Below are 14,903 nucleotides of genomic sequence, written 5' to 3' on the forward strand. Positions count from 1 at the left end.
ATATATACCCCAAAGATTCCAATAAAACAACCTCAGTGGTCAAATTATCATATACTGTGATAGAAGGCTTGTTGCAGAGACCATTTTATTCTTTCCAAATTAATAATTGGAGTCCCCGACAACAGACACTGATATATGAGGGTATAGCCTATTTGCACAAAATGTGTACAGAACATTCCTCCCAATACTTTGCATGTGTGCATATTGAATGAGGCCTCATAGTTCACTGAAGCTGAGACTTTCTTCAGTAGCAAGAGCGCCATCTATATGTGTCCATAAGGGGTGTTACTGGTAGCTTGTACAATGCAGTCAGTTCTATAACCTCTCAAGTTGCACATTATGTGCCAAGGAACATCTGTGCATTGAAAGAACTATCCTCCTATCTTTCATTTGACTATGAATTTTCTTCAAAAAAGCCTGTTTTCTAAAATGATTTTTTCTTTTAAATCGTGACATCTTGCATCACTACTTGCCATACTGTTCCCCCTTAGACTGAGCAGATACTTTTCAGGAGACAAATTTAGAAGAAGGTCTGTAGAAGAGGCAAGAAATATCTACTAAGCCACGTCTGAAACAGCAATGCCTGCTTTATCTCATTTGGTAAATTCTCCAAAGACCTTTGACAAATGACCAACTGAATTTCCATCACTGCTAATCCAACCTTATATATTATATATGTGGACCTAAGGGATGTTTCTTCTATCGTAACACAAACAAAACTACATTATCTGTTATTAAGACACCGGCATAATTCATGCCAATTGCTCATGCTGCGCTTTTCTATACATAACTAGTAATTTTTATTTGACAGCATTTTAAACTGGTAATTTGTTAGTAGGAAAGAATGTCTTTTCTTATTTTACCGAACAATAAGAAAGCAAGGAGGGGGAGGGGGGCACTTTGCTTTCCGCACATTGTCATTATGTTCAATTGTCTAAGAATGTGGTGTGAATCATTATTGTTAGCAGCACAATATGTTAAAGCTATTATCCCACCCCAAACTTACTTGAAGTTAAACATACCATGTGAAATCTGCGCCAATTAAAAGCATCACCTCTGTTTGGTTCCACAATTACCTCTAGGCATCTAAACAAATTCCTGTTTATTACTGCCGCTGAATGAGGGGGAACTAGGTTGCAGTATGCTAACTCCAAGGATCCTTTGCTTTTCTGTGCATTTTGTCTCTCTCCCTAAATAATGGCACTGAAGTCTGCAGTGAATTTGAAGCATTTGTGTGTGTTTTATGTACATTTGCATTTTTCAGCGCTGTTAAAAAAGAAAAAGCATTAGAAAGAACATACATCAGGTTATCATTTCTCTGCCTTTTGGCTGTGATCAAGTGTAGTATCTGTTCTTATCCATGTGTGAGGAACATCATAGCTAAGGGATGTATGTCAGGACCCATTCACTGAGAGGCAGCTGACTGAGCCCAAATAGTGCCACAAAGGTGCAGGATGAACACTGGTAAGGAAGGATACCATGGACTCTGGCACTTTGCAGAATTTGGCCCTTTCTTTTGCACTTTATTCTCTTTTATCCCACTTGTATAAAAACATTTTTATAATACAGGCAATATATTTTATTCTATTTAATCTTTTACTCCTATTAAGTCACCTTGGCACTTATTTTAGCACTTTTTAGAATTTGGTGCAATAGACCTCTGGAAAACATGCACTGATCTAGGGGGAGATGTGTAGCCATCAAGCTCCATCTTCCTTTGAAACCGAACCCTGCCGTGGGCACAAACAACATTCAAGTCCTTTTTGTGTTCCTGGAACCTTATATTACTTAAGCCCGGAGGAGGAAGGATAAAGAGACCCCTGTGGTCTTGCAGTAAGGGGTTCTGAAGACCCTTGCCTATCGCCGGCCTTTTGGTTGGGGAGGTCAGGGGCAAAGGGGCCTGCCCTAGTCTTTGCATGAAGGCAGGCCTGAATATTCTGGATCATTTTGTGCCTTTTGGCTGGGAGCTTTTATAGGCTTAGCCTTTGTTCAAGGCTAAGACATTGCACCTATATACATATTTTGCACTGGGTGATGTGGCACACTCGGGCTTAAATAAAAATAAAAAAATTTTTTAAAAAAGGGTTGAGTTCTGGTATTTCAGTGGCAGTTCCCCCTTTCTATATTATGTGTGTAAAAATACACAGTAATCTTTATAAATGAAGGCCATTTGACTTTACACATAAGCGTAAACCAGTGCTTCCTTTATGGCAGGCGGTCTGTCAGTCTGCCATTGCCTCATTGTCTACACCAACCAGTGGGAGCTGCCATAGGACTACTTGTCTCATGCTAAAAAGTGTGTCTGATGTCATAGTAGCTGATTTAAAAGTACATCATTTTTAGTGCCTAGTTAATTACAGTAATTATTCAGATAAATATTTAATTTTACATAGATAAAATGTAAATCAAATCAAGTGTTAACATTTTAAAATGTTCTTCCTATAAATAAATTATAATAAATGTGCCACAACTTCTATTTTCATCTAAACATCATATTAATTATCGTTTTCAAAATATTTATTTGGTTGAAGTAACTCAACTGCTTTTAATGTACCAGGCTGCACTCCCAGTTCTGCATCCCTAGGGTTCTCTTCAGTGTGTTCTAGATTGCAAAAACTAGATATACTGTATAGACCTTAATTATTCAACTTTGACACAGTTAGTCCTACAAAGAACAGAATACCAAATGCCACTATTGAGAATAGGGTGCGTGCCACTGTCTCTCTGAAAGAATCTAAAGGCTCCTTGGTAAGAAAGGTTAAATAATGTTTAATTCAGGAACCATCCTACAATGAGGCTTCCGTGCAGCGTATAATAAGACATACTCTTTCAGTCTGTTTAGTAGTATTACATACGTCTTCTAATTAGCTATCTTCCTCTTACATATTATATAAAAGGCTTTTTACCCCCAAAAAACTAGGAGGGCTTAAGATCTTAATAGATACAGAGTGATAAGTAATTTCTGCTGCTTAGCTTAAAATAATTCAAGCTACCACGTAATTCATCTTTATTTTAGGTGGGCTAAAATAGTTCAGTGTACCCTCACCTACATGTGATTCATCTCTTTAAATTTAATAACACTTTCAGGGGAAGAAACAAAACATGCTCTTGATAAATGAACAAGCTTAAGGCTACAAGGAGCATTGGACAAAGATGTATGGATGCATATATGTTCATTTTATGTATTCCTTCTCATGGCAAAAGAGTATATTACGAGAACCCAGAAGAAAGGCTTCTTGCAGGGAAATGTTATGCAGCATCATCAGAATACCATGAACAACCAGGAGACAGATGCAGACAGTGTACTAGCTACTGCTCTTGTCTCTGATCAATGGTGGTCATTTACCAAGAAGATAAACAGCTAATGTTCACTCAGCTATTTCATTTTTTCAACAGAATCTGCCACCTTGTTCTGAGCTGTGATATCTAAGCAACTTGTCCATGCATGCTTCATAAGACAATAGAGCCTAATAATTTTGCACCTTAGCACAAGCAAGCAGGCCCATAAGCTTACGGGTTTCATGAAATTTCATATGCAGATCATGCTGACAACTGAGCAGCGAATTGCGGAGAAAGGGGGCATGACATGGTAGGACAATACTGATCATGCAGGGTTACCTTAGTGGGGTTAGCTAGTGGAAATTGTAGAACCAGAGGGAATTTGAATTGAGAGCAGGGCACCAATTTTAAACTGAGAGAGCAACAAGAGTCCCTCCCACCCTAATGTCCTTTGGCAAGCCTGATTGTGTTAGTTGTTACAATTTCTGGCCAGGTTTGGTAGAGCACAGATTACGTTTATAGTTGGTGCATCTTAGGTCCAGGTTGGGTACAGCAGGTTGGGGTATTAATGTTGCAGCATAGGGGGGCAGGTCTCTGGCAATTAGCCATTGGAAGGGCAGAAGGTACGTGGGCTTTGCATTCTGTTTGCTTTAAGTTCCTCTATAAGAGCAAAGGGCCTCTGGGAGGTGCTGTAGTTCATTATGTTTGGTAAGTTTGAAAAACCCTGTGTACCCACTATGCTGGAGGAGTTATTGGCATATATATGATGTACCATCGCCTTAGGGACTTAAGCTGCCCATACACGGGCAGATCCGCTCTTTTGGCAATGTCGTCAAGCGAGTGGATCTTCACCCAATATCCCCACCTATGGGTGGTCGATATCGGGTAACATGTAGGCGCCAAACGATCTAACGATTCTAACGGCGGCAATGGGGCAGTAGGTTCGGGGACCGCATCAAAAAACCGATGCAGTCCCCGATCCAACTGAATTTTTTAACCTGGCCGATCAATATCTGCCCAATTTCAGGCCAGATATCGATCAGCCTTTAGGGTTATACATTTAAATGTTATGCTAATTACATGTTCATATAGGTTATTTATTGTAATTTATGTTATCGATACAGTATATATATTGTTATTTTGTTAAGTGTTATGGCACTTAATCTTAAAGTGGACCCAGACATAAAAAGCTGTATAATAAAAGTCCCTTTCAAATTAAACATGAAACCCAAATTCATTTTATATTAACACATCCAAACCCATTATAAAGGCATTTAAAAATCCCAGCTGTCAATCATATATTGCTTGCCCCACCTCTATGCCTTAGGCATAGAGGCGGGGCTGACAATAACTTTAGCTTTCCATTCAGCACTACCTAGATGTCACTGCACATCTCCCTTTCCCCCTCCCTCCTAACCATCTTATTGTGTAGCCAGTGCATGGGCCTGGGCATCTGGTCCCCCATTCTGGCACATAAACAAGATTTTGGCATGATACAAAGCTTGTCTTCATAACAGTGTCCACAAAATGGTGCCTGCCTGCTGGCTTTGATCGAGTAATTTCACGACGGAATGAAACAAGATTTATATTATTTTTATAGAGTAAGTAATGTTTATTTTGCTCAACTAATAATATAGAAAATAATTTGGAGTTATTTCTTAGGGTGACAGGTCCCCTTTAAAGGACACGTAAAGCCTACAATGTATATCAGTTGGGCACATCTCCCCCACCCAAATGGCATCATTTGTACTGCATTTATCCCCTACGTTTGCCAGCACCATCACATTTTCCTAAAGCAAATAGCAGCTTTCACCCGGTGGCCATTTTTCCTCTGATACATAATCAGATACATTTAAATCTGCAAACAGCATACACACACAGACCCTTATGCAGCATACATTTAATCAAGAATACAGGCTCACACAGGCACAACTGTCTCTGATAAAAGTTCTGCTTTGTTTGAGCAGGTAAAGCTGAGCTCAGGAGAAAAAAAACTGAAGCAGACAGCTAGAACTCAGTTTCTATGGGAACCAGCAATGCCATCTCTTCACTGGCTGCTAGACTGTAGGGTGTGTTTAGTAATCTGAGCTTAGAGCAACTGAGCATGCACACAAGCCAACAGCCAAAGCAAATTCCTGGGGGGGGGGTGAGTGGGTTGCAGGAGAAGAAGGAAATCTAAGTGATTAAGGAGATGCTGCAGCCTTACTATTAACCTCTGGACAACCAGTGTGGCAGGTATTGAAAGATTTCAAAGAGGCTGTTTACTGATTAAAATTTTGTGTGTGGGGTTTACATGTCCTTCAATTTTTTTTATAAAAAGTGTCTGTAGGCCTTTGTCCTTGCCGTTGTCAAAAGTATTCACTGAGCTGCAGTGGGAAGCACCTGCCATGACTTCAAAAGAACGCAGGGCCTACATTCAATGCCAGGTTAAGGCTGACATCAGTAGCCAAAACAAGAAAAGAAAGACAGAGACACAAAACTCATTCTAGGCATGTCAAGGTAACTAATGCACTATATTTATTTCTGTAATATGTAGAAAATAAAACTTAATGCAATTAGTATGGTATAACAAAACATATACAGCATTTTTTAAAGGACTGACAGCACATGGGATTTGACCCTTTAACTGCCGCCACATAGAATGAGCACAGCAGATGTTAAAGTTACAAACTGCTAGGTGATTCTACATTTCTATGAGATTGTATGTTGCATCATGCTCACAGCCAGGGTGACCGGCAGTTAAATGGTTATAAACTGGATCACCAAGCATGACAATCAGTCATGAAAAACATTTTAGGAGTGATCCAAAAGAACAGTTACGTTAACACCTTCTTCTTTCATTTGAATTCTTTATCTTCAGGCCAGAGAGACCATTGACATACATATGAAAGCTCTGAAGTATGGAAAGCCATATCTCATAGGCTCCATTATAAACAAATAATTCTTGAAGATTAAAAAAATGATGTCCATTAATCCATGAATCCATATGGGAGGCAAATGATTTTTAGCAAACTTTGTTCACCTTTGATTAACCTTTTAGTATGATGTAGTGAGTGATATTCTGAGACAATTTGTGGTGTTCATTTTTCATATGTTTTTTTTATAGTTATTTCATTTTTTGTTCAGCAGCTCTTCAGTTTGGATTTTCAGCAGCTGTCTGGTTGCTAGAGTCCAAATTACCTTAGCAACCAGGGAATGGTTTTGAATGAGAGGCTGGTCTATGAATAGGAGAGGGCCTTAATAGAAAAAGTAGTTATAAAAAGTAACAATAACAATAAAACTGTAGCCTCACAGAGCAATAGTTTTTTGGTGGCTGGGGTAAGTGACCTCGATTTGAAAGCTGCAAAGAATCAGAAGAGAAAAGCAAACAGTTCAAAAACGATAAGAAATAAATAATAAGGACCAATTGAAAAGTTGCTTATAATTGGCCATTCTATAACATATTAAAGGTTTACTTAAACGTGAGCCACCCCTTTAAGGTATGGTGATCAAAACTACAGGACAATCCTTTGTCCGGAAAACCCCAGGTCCCAATCATTCTGCATAATCGTTCCTACACTGTACCTGTACTAAGTAACACCCATTCCACTTCAGGTCCATTAACAAACCCTGGAGATGTTTATTCAGCTGAAGGCAAACAACACCCTGCCCAATTCCTGGTGAAGAAGGTTACCAAGTGAAGAAAAAAATCTTACAGTAGAAGGAGAGGTTACATCACTGGGGGATGCCAGAATGTTAGGCACCCCCCAGTGACTTTAGTCGCTTACCTGAAACCCCCAGCCAGTGCTCCTGCTAGAAGAAAACTGCACATGCAGCGGCCCCCGGAAGAGGAATGCTTGCATATACCCCGGGCTTGTGCAATTTTTCCAGGAGCACCGGCCAGAGGTATCAGGTAAGTGATTACAATATGATTTAGCCTTTTCTACTCCTTTAAGAACTAAAATTAATTTCTGTTAATTTGCCAATGCCAGTTAATTGGAGAGTTTAGTTTAGCAGGTAGAAAGCCTCGTTTAATACAGTAAGTGCAAGTGGCGCCCAAATGTTCTTTTTGGAATTCTGCATGTGTGTGCTGCACCATTGCATCCTGCCTACCTCTACTGATGAATCCTTCGCAAATGTATGCATTGATGCCAGGTAGCAGAAAAGCTATCACCAACCTGGACGTGGTGGTAATTCCAGGGTCACCAGAGCGGTGACTTAAAAAATGCTGCGAAACCCCAATTCAAATTTTGATAAATTTGGCCTTTAGTTTCTAATAATGTTAAGTCTCTTTTGCCCAGGGAGTGTTTTGTACCTAGTCATTGTAATACAAAATTGTGTTTCTTTGTTACTAACACTACTGATATATTACACATTTGACATTTTTTCTCCAGCAAAAGAGGTGTAGTAATAGGTATTTCCCATGGGAATGACACTAGTAAGCCAACAGTGCTTCAGGAATAGAATTGAGACTTGGAAGTGCTTGTGGTTTGTTTTTTTTTGTGCATGTATGCATATATGTTGTTTCACGGTTTCACATGTGAAAAGGTACGATGGCTATAAATGGGCTGATATTGCTTGGTTACTTAGCCTCTCTTGATCAAGTCATTAGCTTAATGGCAAAAACAATTATTCGTTCGGCTGGCTGCAAAATGTGATCATGCCAAGACCACATTGGGCAATGAATGTGGCCCTTTCCCAGTGAGTCTACACAGGGGCCCATGTGATCTGGGGGTTGGCTCAGGGGCTAAATAATCAGATTAGCTAGATCTTTTTAAATGCCCTCTTGTGACCAGCAAAATATTTGGTTTTATGGGCAGCTTATGCTTTTGGCGATGCTGCATTTTGCAGTTTCTCAAAAGCAATTATGCATGTTGGCTTACAGATGCAGCATAAGTAATGGTGGAGCACCCTGTAGGTTAGTTAGTGGTAAATACATATTTACTGTACTCAATACTCCTTACAACCATTACATTTTTATATTTTTTGTGTGTAATACACAAAATCCGTGAATAACCTAGAAAATACATCCTTAAAAACAGAGATTAGAGATAGCTTGAGTTATAAATGGTGTGCAGTGATATCATTGGTGTTACATGGATGCATTTAAACTTTGTGGAATAAAGCTAAACAGCTAAGTGGCAGCAAATTTAGTCTTTATATAGTTTCCCATTTCCATTTTACTAATGCTATTTTGTGCCTTTCCTAAGCACTCTTTGCGTGTATGGTTGCAAAGAATGAATTTATAACTCAAGAAAATAACAGTTCAGCTCTTTCTATTTTTCTTTAAAAGCCCAGAATATATGTATATTTCTCACACACAGACATATATCTACGTGATTGTTAAAAATGCCCTAGTAATATATGAGTATTTTCTGTGAAGATTTTCTTAAATAATAACATCCCACAATCCTACCAGGTAGATGTTATGATCTATATGTATGCTTTTATTTCTGTTGCAACAAGGTCATAACATTGAAATGAAACATGGCTTCCATAGCGCTGCACATCTCCATCAACATAATCACGCCGCCGGTAACTACAACTCGATCCAGCATGTTGTTTTATGTCCAGGCCCTGGGTTATTGCTCATTCATAAGTACCTAATTAGCACGAGAGTGAAATCTGAGCAAACAGCACGGTAGCTCCTTTGAAAATAACGGGACGCACCTTGCGAAGAGCGATCAAAAACACGTTTGAGTACTGTCGTAAGCCAAGGTGACATAAATAAGACAACCATTGTACCTTGTTAATCAGTTCTTGCTAATCTAAACAATGTACTTTCCGGGCTCCTAATGAGGCAATTTACTTGTGCGTTGAAGAGGCCAAGAATGAAACGCTCAACCTTTGATGTGGTTTGTTTGCAAGCTGAATCTAAGAATGCAGGTGTTCTTGTCTAAAGATACTGAGCCTTTCATCCCATTGTGAGAAAGAATATCTCGATCTCTTCTACCTAAAAGACTTTATATTGCCTAAACCTGCTCTCTTAAAAATAACGAGAGGCCAGGCTTACTGCATCCACTTGTAGGGGGATCAAATACATTTCTAAGTAATCCTTCCAGCTTCACATGTGAGCCGACACTTCACATCTTCATTGAATACATTCATTTAGGGGTATTGTTCTAAAACAGTGAGGCAAAATGATGGCTCTCTAGGCCTTTCTGCATGGTAGGCTGCAATAGCTTTCCCAACTGTTATCGCTGCCAAAAGAAATAGATAGCAGTAGTATTTTATAATTTGAATTAAAACCCTTCCTGGGAGCAAAATGGATTTCAAAGCAGTTTGGGATGGAAAATATGTCCTCTCAATACAAAACATGGGTCTTTGTTAAAATAGGGATATATTGCTTTTTCTGTGATATTAAAGACATAGCAAATACAAGATTTTGAAAAGTGCAATACGTCAGCAAAATCAGTAGGGTCATTCGCCAAAGACCAATATTGTTGTAGAAGTAAATAAAACAACAATAATATCACTGTCACAGATGTCCCGCTAACTCGGTTAAGTGAATCATTTACCGATATAACAAGGAGCACAGTTTTCCTTTTTCACATTGGTATTTTACGCCATCAAGAACAATTGACAGTAACTGCTGGTGTCCCTATATGTTCTATGTAATTTGCAGTGTCATGTTTTATAAGTATTAAGCATAATTAGCGAGAGTTGTTATATAAACATATTACAAAGAGGTAATTGTATAATTATTTTCCTTTTGCTTTGACTCACTGGATTATATATAGCCAGTACTGGCTAAACTTCCAGTTTTAATCTGAGCAGAGATCTCTCTGGCCCTCCTGTTGCCAGAGAACAATGCAGCGGCCCCCACATCCCTGTTATTCCCTCTCCTGTGACCGATGTGTGGGAGGCAGAACTGGTAGTGCAGAGAAAACAACTGCACTATATGAACTAAAAAAGTAAAAAAAACATACATTCAGGGGCATATTTATCAAAGTTCAACGTCATTAAAAAAAAAAAACACAGACATGACAAAAATAACTGCGACAAAACTTGTACAAATTTTTTTCGCGAATGCTAGCTTATTTAAGGAAAAAGTGTGCCAGAATATTCCACTGTGTGTTTTGTCTCCGAAAAAAGTCACATGCTGCTGAGAATCATATTGTTCCAATAACTGAGGCTAAAAAACTCTAATGTTTTAATAACTGGGAAACTAAATTAATAAATAAGGTTGTTAGAGACAATTCTCATTGGCTTCTATGGAGCCTTGCCAGCTTTTACTTGCCCAGTTTTTTCTGCCGAACTTTGGTGCATTCTGTCATTAATAAATACCAAATATTCATGGTTTTTAAGAATATTCTCAAGCATTTTTCACCATGTTTTTTCTCAAATTGTGAATAAAACGCAAACTTGAATTTCAATAAATCAGCCCCTTTAAGATTTGCTTTTGTGAATTTGGCTTTTAAGCAGACAGTTTCAAGATTTTGTCTTTTGCATGACATTTTATTCAACATTTTAACAACATTTTTTTTTTAATTTGTGTTTAGTTTCACCTAAACCTTTCAGTCTTTCATCAGGTGATTCTCAGCTCTACCTGTGCCTTATACTAATGATTGTGCCTTTCACAGAAGAGATTCCCTGCCTCTTTTAAAGGGAGAACACTAGTGATGAGTGAATCTGTGAAAAGATTTGTGAAACGGCGAAAATGACGCACATCAAAAAAAAATTGTCGAATTTTGTCGACCATTCGTGAAAAGATTTGCTAATGGCGAAACGTGGAAATTTACTTAAAATGCATGTCTGACAAAAAATTTCGCCCCTCGCTAGAGAACACATGCTGTATCACCTAAAATATTAGTTGATATGTCATCTCTCAGCTGAGGGCAGCACTGCATGAGCTATAACCAGTAGGTATTGTCTCCTGTTAAAGGAAAAGTAAAATTTTAGTTTTTATGCCAGTGCACAGATTCTTCATCCCCATTCCCACATCAGTTACACATGCACCAACTTAACTGTGGTCCATTGCACATCTAGAACTGTGAGCTACAATCCTGTCTTTGAACATGCAACTTCCATTCCCATCATGGATCTCAGCTATGAACATGGGCAGTCGCCTAATCTCACAGTTGGGCCTCTAGCGTCAATACACTGTTTGCTGATCAGCAAGATGGATCTTGAGAACAGAAGTGACACAGCTAAAGGTGGTGGCCAACACTACCCTGCTGATGATCTCTGTAGAACTGGACATGCCATAGGAGCTCAGTAAGTTGGGGCAAGTGTCAGTGACATGTTGGGGAAGGGGCTGTGCACTAGTACAGGTATAGGACCCATTATCCAGAATGCTCGAGACCAAGGGTATTCCGGATAAGGGGAATCTCCATACCATAAGTCTACTAAAAAATCTGTAAAACATTAATTAAACCCAACAGGATTGTTTTGCCTCCAATAAGGATTATTTATATCTTAGTTGGGATCAGTTACAAGGTACTGTTTTATTATTACAGAGAAAAGGGAAATCAGTTATAAAATTCTAAATTATTTGATTAAAATGGAGTCTATGGGAGATGGCCTTTCCATAATTCCGAGCTTTCTGGATAACGGGTTTCCGGATAAGGGATCCCATACCTGTACTAAAACTATAAATTTGCCAATGTTAACCTTCAAAATGTTAATATTGCCTCATTCATTAAGCAAAAACTAGTAAAATAATGCAAATGTGAGGTAAAACCGTTTTTGTTACCTATTTTATGTTGGCAATAAGCTACTTATATAAATAAAATGGTATTAATTAAATTTTTTCTTGCTTATAAAAATGCTAAGGAGACTTTTTACACTTATCGTTATTCTGTCCTGGTTGTAGAGAAACAGGGTCTTGTACCCTGGCAAGAGGCTGCTAATCTCCACGAATATGGTAATGAGTCCCCTCTACAGCCAATGAAATAGTGAATGGAGACTGAAAGAAGCGTTACAGTGAGCTTTTGCTGGGACGAGTGCTATTTCTGTACTTTGAGCTAGAGTCTTTGTTTTCTCTTGGCTACTTATAATTCTCCTATGCTTTTAGTTCATATTTTTTATTTACCATAAAAATGCTAAAAGTTTTTTTTTTTTTCTACAATATCAATTGTAGAGTGATTACCTGTCTCGATTACCTTAACGTGTCACTATCCTTAGTTTCATTTTACTGCCCCTTTATGGAAACATTTGAGTGAATTAGAAAAAAAAATTGCTTAATGGAATACAATTTCTTTAAATAGCATAATACCAGTCCTGAGATCTTAAGTGCTCTTCTGAAGCCTTGGAGTATTTTTATACGAGAGAAGTAGTTTAGATTCAGAGCATACAGATTTTCCTAACTGTCTGCTAATTGTACACTTTCGGAATCAGCGATAACCTCTTTTGAATTTCATTATATATAATCTCTCTCTTTCTATATTTCTATATATATTTATATATTTCCCTTCTTTTTTTTCTTTTTCAAGTGATACCAACACAGTTCTCTCAATAAGAAGAACATGTCAGCATCACTGTAAAACTAGCAATGTGTGCTCCTTTTTGCACAAATTGCAACCCAACTGCTATATTGATCTCCAGACTACTCTAGGATCCTGACATCCCCAGCCCACTGGGACTTTCCGTGGCCTGCGCAGTTTTGCTGTCGGAATCTTGGACCCTTAGGTAATGTTGGGTGAATTGGGAGTTTGATTTTTGTAAAAGGAATCTCACAGCATCTATTGGCACTGACACTGTTCCTATCATTAATAGAAACATGTCAGTATCATTTTAAACCCAGCAAATTCGAATACTACTTTAATTTTATATGGCAAAGTAAAGTATTAAGAAATGATACATGGAGCTACTTAGTAGCAACTATATGTCATGGCTACTAAACACCAGAAAATACCCTGCCATAGACAGTACTGAGAATTGCCTCTGCTAAAACTCACATAGAGAAAATTATCAGTAAGGGTGAAGACACACAGAGCTATTAGTAGCAGCTACTTGTCACTGTTACTAAAACAGACAATGATCATTTACTGATCATTGTCTCTACATGTGTTTTAGCAGAGGCAATTCTCAGTACTGTCTATGGCAAAGTATTTTCTAGAGTTTAGGATCCATAAAAAGTAGCTGCTACTCAGTAGCCCAGTGTGTCTTCACCCTAAATGATCACCATTGTCTATTTCTGTAGTGACAAGTAGCTGCTACTAGTAGTTCCGTGTGTCTTTACCTTTATACTTTTCACTTTGTTTTCTTTTGGAAGATTTTTGGCAAGAGATTTGCCCAATGGCTTTGCTAATTCATTTACCAAAGAGCCAAGGTGCCCCTCTCTTGTTTTGTCAGCATACCCTGTATTTGTTTTAGATTTCACTTTTGAATTTAGCTTTGGCAGCGAAATCTTTTAATTTAGCTAGCACATGTATTTTTCTGCATTACCAGCGATGATGATAATTATCACATCCCCTGATAACATGCCCTTGAGGCACCCAGATCAGTTGCTTAAAGGGGTTGTTCATCTCTAAATTAACCTTTAGTATTATATAGACAGTGATATTCTAAGACAATTTTCATTGTCTTTATTGTATTTTTTTTATTTATCTATTTTTGTACAGCCGATCTATGGTTTAGAATTTCAGCATCCATGTGGTTGCTAGGTTCCAATATACCATAGCAACCAGGCAGTTGTTTGAATAAGAGACTGGAATATTCATAGGTGACAGCCTGTACAGAATGATAAATGATAAAAAATAGCAATAATAATAGCAATGTAGCCTATAGATAGAGCAATAGTTTTTGGATGCTTGGGTCCGTGACCCCCATTTAAAAGCTAGAAAAAGGCAAAAAGGAAAGGCAAAAAATTAAAATATTATAAAAATTGGAAATTCTTAAAGGGGAAGGAAAGGCTAAGTCACTTGGGGGTGCTAAAATGTTAGGCACCCCCAAGTGACTTGAATCGTTTACCTCGTACCCCGGGCTGGTGCCCCTATTAGGAGAAAACCGCACCAGCCCGGGGCACCTGGGGCGATTCGCTTCCTCCTTCTGCCTTCCTATCCCCTAGACTCCCCTAGAGTCCGGCGCATGCGCAGTAGAGTGAAAAAGCTGACTTCTCTGTTAAAGTTCGGCTTTTCACTCTACTGTGCATGCGCGCAGCGAGGGAGGAAGGAGGAAGCGCTCGCTGCTACCCCGGGCTGGTGCTGTTTTCTCCATACAGGGGCACCAGCCCAGGGTAGAAGGTAAGTGATCTAAGTCACTTGGGGGTGCCTAACATTTTGGCACCCCCAAGTGACTTAGCCTTTCCTTCTTCTTTAAGGATACTAAATTTAATATAAGGTGAACTGCCCCTTTAAAAGGCAAGATGCATGATGTTTACTGGGTTGGGGGTGGCAATTTGCTAAACACCCCCCAGAGATTATAATTCCTAACCTTGGGCCTGGGCAGTGGCAATAGAGAAAGCAAACCCCTCAATTGTGGGGGCCCAGTGGACAGGGAATCCTGCACTGCTGGGTCTGTTCCTCTATTGTTGCAGATTAATCCCTGCTCCCTGCTGGCTCTCAGGTAGGTGCAGGAGTCTGCATGCAAGCAGGGGGTGGGGGGCAAGTAGGGTTTAAACTGGGCCCCTCTGAAGATTTTTTGCCAGGGGCTCAGCACAGAGTAGTTACATCACTGGGTCTGGGTCAGTACTCCTCTTCTCT

At 38.9% G+C, this 14,903-nt stretch overlaps 1 pseudogene; it reads left to right on the forward strand.

Moving 5' to 3' along the window:
* Window positions 1-1,309: 1,309 nt before the first annotated feature.
* Window positions 1,310-1,406, forward strand: LOC116409055 (annotated as a pseudogene).
* The last annotated feature ends 13,497 nt before the right edge of the window (window positions 1,407-14,903 follow it).

Source organism: Xenopus tropicalis, chromosome 2 (genome assembly GCF_000004195.4).
Source record: "Xenopus tropicalis strain Nigerian chromosome 2, UCB_Xtro_10.0, whole genome shotgun sequence".
NCBI lineage: Eukaryota > Metazoa > Chordata > Amphibia > Anura > Pipidae > Xenopus > Xenopus tropicalis.